At 38.1% G+C, this 6,852-nt stretch overlaps 1 long non-coding RNA gene across 1 annotated transcript in view; it reads right to left on the bottom strand.

Annotated features, from left to right (window-relative positions):
- Positions 1 to 5,816: 5,816 nt before the first annotated feature.
- Positions 5,817 to 6,852, bottom strand: part of LOC132867836 (uncharacterized) — a 35,116-nt gene continuing 34,080 nt past the window's right edge. The window contains exons 2-3 of the long non-coding RNA XR_009650782.1: positions 6,324 to 6,391; positions 5,817 to 6,227 (exon numbers count right to left, since the gene is read on the bottom strand). This is a non-coding gene — a long non-coding RNA (uncharacterized LOC132867836). The remainder of the gene's footprint in view (positions 6,228 to 6,323; positions 6,392 to 6,852) is intronic.

The raw sequence follows: 6,852 nt of genomic DNA, 5'->3' as shown, positions 1-6,852 counted from the left end.
TTAAAATTACTAAATAAGCAAATCCGTTACAGTCCATGAAACAGGAAGTATAAGGATGATGAGAAAAAAACAGTTTAAATCGGGAAGCTGCGCACATTTGCGCAGTCCTGCTGCACAAATGTGCGCAGCTTCCCGATTTAAACTTTTTTTTTCTCATCCTTATACTTCCTGTTTCATGGACTGTAACGGATTTGCTTATTTAGTAATTTTAATACAGAATTTACTTTGAAATTATAATCAGACACTCCAACCCCCCCCCCCCCCCCCCCCCCCCAAAAAAAAATCGGATCTGCGCGATTCAGCTGTGAAAAAGGCGGCATCCGCCAAAAGGCGCGCTGTTTGCATCCCTGATTTATAAATTAGTCAGCAAAAATAACCTGCTGAAGCACACATTTGGGAACATGTGCACTTGTTTCTCAGGTTCTGACTCGATGCAGTTTGATTAAACCCTCTGGTTCAGTTGTCCTGATGGGTCAGAATTAAAGGTAATCAGATATTTAATTCTGTTTCAATTACTTGCACTTGATCGAGATTCCAAATGAAATTCCTTGCAGAGGGAAAAAAACGCTGCTTTTGGATCTTCTGGATTATGATTTTGACCTGTTATTCACAGAGAAATTGTTTATTTATTTATCAGTGACAGTGTTCACTATAAGTGTGTTTTTGTACTTAATTTTTTGGTTATCGGAAGCAGTGCCTTCCATAATTGTGACGGTTATACTGTCAGTTTATCAAAGCAGCATCTGCTCCGAGGAATACGTTACCAAACAAGCAGTCACCAGAAATAAGCGCACATGCCTCTTTTTTTCCAAAATCCTGTAGTGTAGGAAGTTGTTCATGGAACAGAAGTTCTGGCTATTCAGTGATGTACTTTGTCACAACGGATTTGTTACAAATATTTACAATTTGGTGGAAACACTCAAGGCAGGTGCTGATATAAAATCATCATTTTGCTCTTTTATCACATGTTGATCTGGATTCGCCTCGGTGGCTTTTCAGCTAAAATGCCCTAAAAATTATTTTTAATGCCATATCATTGGTGAGAGGTGTTGACTAATTTTCTACAGCAGCTGCTTTTACTGTTCTAATCTAGTCTAGTCCTTCTTGTTAGTAACCTGTACGCCTGAAATCCCCTTAAATATACTTCAAGCAGGAAGGACGCTATAATCACATTCAATCCCTCTAACAAAAATCTCGGCTGGACACACGACAACAAAATGCCCCCACCACCTAGTGACACAGGAATAAAAATTGTACTCTGTATAATCCTGTTAAAGGAAAATAATCAACATTGTGATGGGAGCAGCAGCTTTGCTTCATCACCTCGTTTGTTTAAGTATCAGCACATGCTCATCAGAGCCAAATGTGTCGCAATTTCTGTGATGAAGCTTGTTTTTTTGGAACATATTTCTCATTCTGAAACATTATCGGGAGCAGTGTCTTCCATAATGCACTGTGTGAAGGTAGTTTTTGTCTACCAGTGTGTATTTATCGGGGGCAGAGTCCCTCATATTTCACTGTAGGGTGGAGTTAATTATCGGGAACAGTGTTTCCCATAGTTTTTACATTTATGTTCATGTTTTGGATTTGATTTTTTTCCTTCCGTGTGTGTGCGCGTGCATGTGTGTGAGAGAGATAAATATCAGTGTTTCTTCTGTGGTGCTTTCGAGCTGGTCAGCGTGGTTTTCTGAAATGAAATGCCTTCGGTTTCGCTGTTTGATGTGGGTGACCACCAGGAGAAACGTACACATGTATACTTGTTTTAGTGGCTGCACTTTTTCTTTTCAAGCCTTTTTAGCTTCCAAAGCCTGTCTGCCAAGTGTGCTTTCACATCTGTTAATCTGTGTGTCGAGTCTGAATTGGAGTGAAATTGATTTGTTTGCTATTTGGTTTCAAACTGCACATCCTTAAATGAATCGAAAGGGAATAATTGTTGCAGTGTGTATGGCTGAAAAGTTTTAATTAAATAAAGGGCTAGTTTAAAATGGTTTGAGTTTTTCTCCAAATCTTCAGAGTGCATGGCATTTCTGCAGCACTACAGTTCTGTCCTTTGGTCCATTTTAATTGTTCTACCAAAAAAAAAAAACCTCCTCCACATGTTTGATTCACTTCCTGTTGATGAGTCAATTCAGAATCAAATCATTTTATCGCTGCATTTGTTCACACGACTGAACACACGGGAAACGCTGCAGGTGTGAAAGTGCACTTAATAAAGCATTTCATTTCAGTGCTGTAGAAAAAAACTGTAGGAAAACTATGGGTTTATGAATTATACATGTTTTTTTAGGCAGAACTGATACTGAATCTGTGTTTAAACTTCTCTGAAAGCACGAACCACCTCTTAGAAATGGGAGAATTTATTTGAATACATTGTTTAAGATTGGATACAAGTCATCTGTTCACACTATGGATTTGAAGTAAAATTATTACATCTGCTTCCAAAAAGGATAAATGATTACCGTATTTTCCGGACTATACGTCGCTCCGGAGTTTAAGTCGCATCAGCCAAAAAATGCATTATGAAGACGAAAAAAACATATATACGTCGCACTTTTTTGAAGGGTTATTCTATCCATAGAATCTGTGATTGTATCTGATAAGCGGCGCGTGGTTACTGCGCGACTGCATTGTTTATTTAATAAACGAACAGCTGAGCAGTGATAACGCGCCCTTTGCCCTGTAAGTAGCCTAGTCTGATTATTTTAAATATCTACTACTATCTTTATTACTATCACTATCGTTATTACTAATAGCCTTTATTATTATTATTATTATTATTATTATAACTAATATTAGTAGCCCATTACTGATGCATTAATCAGTTTGCTTTTAGATTATTTTTACCGGTAGGGCTTATTATCGCCCCATGGCTCTTTCATCTTTGTTATTAAAGCTGTAGTCATCATCGAGGAGAGTCATTCTTCATATTTGTCGAATTTTATTTCATTAAATCAGAGGTCAAGTAGGCTATAGGTACATCTCCAAAGACAACCGTCTAGTGAAAAAAAACAAAACAACCGCTTTTAAATACCCTACTTAAATCCTTAAAAAGAGTAATTTAACTCATGTCTTGTGTGATCTGATCTCCAATGGTGAAATAAACCGGTTGTGATATGAGTAGTCTGTTATTTTAGAAGAGAAATTTAATATAATTTAATATATAGCCTAATAAAAATATTTTATAACATATCACGACATATTACTGTCTGTAACTGTTTGTCACTAAAGCGTTTTCTAAGATCATAATGTCTGATATTATTTTTTTTTTTTACACACACAATAAGCACGTGTGCGTAAAGTTATAGTAAACCACCCCCCACTTTTTTTTTTTTTTTGAGTCGCCGGACCCACCCACCTCCTGCGTTCCGGGACCTCCCACTTCACAAATTAAGCACTGCCTAAAATCATTACATAACTTATTTAAATAACTATAGCCCTATCATTAATAATAAAACACAGGTCAATCAAGCTGGTGATTTCACTCCAAATCAGCAAATCCATTGAATTCCTCATCCTCGGTGTCGCTTCTGAACAACTCTGCCAACTCCAGCAGCAGACGAAGCGCCGTTTCCTCTTCTGCGTGGCTGTCGTCAGACTCAGCATCAGCTCCAGTTATTCCGCGGTGAAAAAAAAAAACACATATACGTCGCACCGGAGTATAAGTCGCATGGCCAGCCGAACCATGAAAAAAAGTGCGACTTATAGTCCGAAAAATACGGTAAATGTTTTACTACTTTGAATTCTTGATGTCAGAATGTCAGTTCCTGAGCTGTTATGAATTTTACACTCTTATTAAAAGGGTTCTGAAAGGAAACCATGCTGTTGTAGGGTTTTATCTCAAACCTTTAAAGGTGTCATTGCATCGTTTTTTCATTAATTGTGCGGTGGTCTCTAGTACGAATGAATGCCCTGTGAGCTGGTTTTGGTGAAAAAAAAAAAAAAATTCTGTGGTGCTCCTGTTTCAGGCTGTTCTAGTTTGGTGGAGGAGTGGGTGGGGAGAGAACGACAGGATTTCAGCTCTTACTCATTAATATTCATGACATGTAAACATATTGCTTCTGATTGGCTAACAGCACTGAGACGCTCCCTCCAGTGGGTTATGGGTGAGGCCATGACTACTAATTTTCAAAGTGACGCAAGTTCATAGGGCTTTTTCTGATTTGCTTGTTTTTCTGTCTATTTTCTTTCATAGGCTGATACAGGGAATGGGGGTAAAAGAACATTTTCATGTGCAGCATGCATATGCAACTCGGAATGACCTAGGGTATTTCAAAAAGAGCAAGTACTAAATGGTTTGTTGTGGAATGATACCTTTTAAGGGTTCTCTCTGGGGTTTAAACACACTCGTGTGATGGATGAGTCTCTTTTTGGAAGTGGATGCATTGGAAATGTTTGATCTTTCTGGATTTGTGGTGTGTTTTCTGTCCAATAAACATGTTCTTATGCTTATTATGGAATATGTGGATTTTAATTCTTGAGTTAATGGTTATTTATGGAAGGAGACTCCTGTGTCAGGTAAAGCAAGTTTTCCTGAATTTTCAGGATGGAGCTGGGTCTTTGTCTTAACTTCAAAGCAGAATCTTTTAAAAACACATACTAGAGAGGTGGCTAAAATTATCAACACTTTTTAGATTTACCAATATAATTCAATTTTACAAATGAGTTTCAGTTCCAACAGTTATTGGTTAATCAACCAGAAGCCCCCCCCCCCACTCTTTGATCTTGTCTGATGACACAGCTCATTACCTGAGATGGAATTATTTTTATTTATTAGGGCCCGAGCACCGTTCGGTGGGAAGACCCTATTGTTTTTCGAAGGATTTTTTTTTTTTCTGTCGCACTTGGCTTTTTTTGAGGCATTTCCCATGCATGAAAACTCATGAAATTTGATACACACATCAGTCATTGTGACTGCTTCTCAGCCACAGACGTTTGGCCCCGGGTGTGGCCCAGGGATTTCATAGCACCTGTAGCGGCCAAAGTAGAATTCATATAGATGTGAATTACAATTTAAGTATAAATTTCATTTGAATTTGTAATTTCATATAAGTAGTTTATTTCATGATTAATACGTGGCAAGGTTAGAAGAATTAGAGAACGTTAGAATTAGAATTCCATAGGAACGGTCTCGCGCTTCTCATTGTAGATCTTGAGGAGCCATGGAAGCAAACAGTTTTTCTTATCTGGCTCTCTGCATCTTTAGAACATTTGTAATTGTTAAAACGAGGATTAAAGTTCAACTTTCAAGACGTTTCAAGTGGATTTATTACCAGGCACATGGACATTGAGACAGGGGCGGTTCTAGCCATTTTGGGGCCCTAGGCAAAATACAGACATAGGGCCCTCAAAAGTCAGTCTTGAAACACACATACAGAATAATGGTCATCCCTACTTGGCATATGCCATATCTCCTTGCTGTAAATTCAGAAAAAAAGATAGCAAACTGCCACTAACAATGTGCTTCAAATAAGCTCCACAGTGAAACAGGTTTGAGATTACTCCAGCATTTGCCAAAATTCTGACAGTGTTTATTGCTCAGATCAAGCCAGAAAGAGAGAGAGCGACAAGGCAAACAACAGAAGAAGAGACAGAGAGAGAGAGAGACAATTTTAAGAGTCAATCTCCATATTTTAATAAAACAAGGATATCTGAAATCCAGTTATTTTTACTCCACAGATGCATATTACCAGATATAAAATGATCTTATTCTTATCAGAAGTAGAACACAAAGATGCATATTACCAGACACACATTACCAGAGATACAAAATGATCTTACTGTTATCAGAACTACAACACAAATGGATATTACTCTATCGAAACCTCTACATTTCAATGGGATAAGACTGATGCCAAGATAAATGTATGAGAGAGAGAGCCATTTAGTGACAGGCAATACAGTGGTTGAGAGACAGATACAGAGGGATTGTGAGTTTGCAAAGGATGCAGCCAGTACATTACTGAAATGTCCTTAATCTTCAAAATTCCATTGTTCATGTATGCCATCACCATTCCATAATGGGGTGTAGGTGGGTGGGCGAGTGTGTGGGTGCGTGCGCGAGAGAGAGGTATGAGTTTTTAAAGGTCGCAGCCAGTACATTACTGAAAAGTCCTTAATCTCCAAATGTCCATTGTTCATCATAATCATATGAGAAAGAAAGTCCTACTTGTTGCTGGCTTCTCCAAAGTCTTCATAGAAAGGTGGTGTGCAGAGGTATGGAACCCAAACTACAGTAAACAATACAGCATTATAACAAAACTCAATACACTTTTCTTTGATGATATGATCTATGAACACAAGTAATCCTTTGTCAAATCACATACCTTGTTCAGCAAAGGCTCACTGGCAGAAGTTGGCGTTGTCCATCCGTCTTGTCTCTTATCTTTCACTACTGTGACACAAGACAACAGCAAATCAATCAATCATGGAACAGTAGAAATAAATACCCAAAATGTATTGTTAAAATGAATCCCTTCTCTTTGTCCCCGTCTTCCATTTCTTTGTCTGTACCCGTTTTTCTTCATCTGTGTGTCTGTTTTGCCTTTATGTTTCAGGTCTCCCTCTCTCCTTTGTGCCTTTCTTGCTTGTCTCTTCTCCATGTACTTCTCCTGGCCTTCATCATCTATATAATCCTATTGTTATTGTCTTTCTGGTCTCCAGAAAAGAGTGTAAAAGTGGTAGAAAGTCAACTGCTGCCACTGCAACTAAAACCGTCAAGCTATGACTGATACCTTTTCCCCCTCAGTCACAATTTGACTCAATATCCACTTATGCTCTAACTTGCAACAATAAAAGATTGCTTTAAAGTTGCTTCTTGAAAAAGGTTGCATATTTGACCGACAGCTATAATAA

The sequence above is a fragment of the Neoarius graeffei genome, chromosome 19 (genome assembly GCF_027579695.1).
Source record: "Neoarius graeffei isolate fNeoGra1 chromosome 19, fNeoGra1.pri, whole genome shotgun sequence".
Lineage (NCBI taxonomy): Eukaryota > Metazoa > Chordata > Actinopteri > Siluriformes > Ariidae > Neoarius > Neoarius graeffei.
Note: the sequence above shows the minus strand (reverse complement) of the source record. Positions and strands in the feature narration are given on the sequence as shown.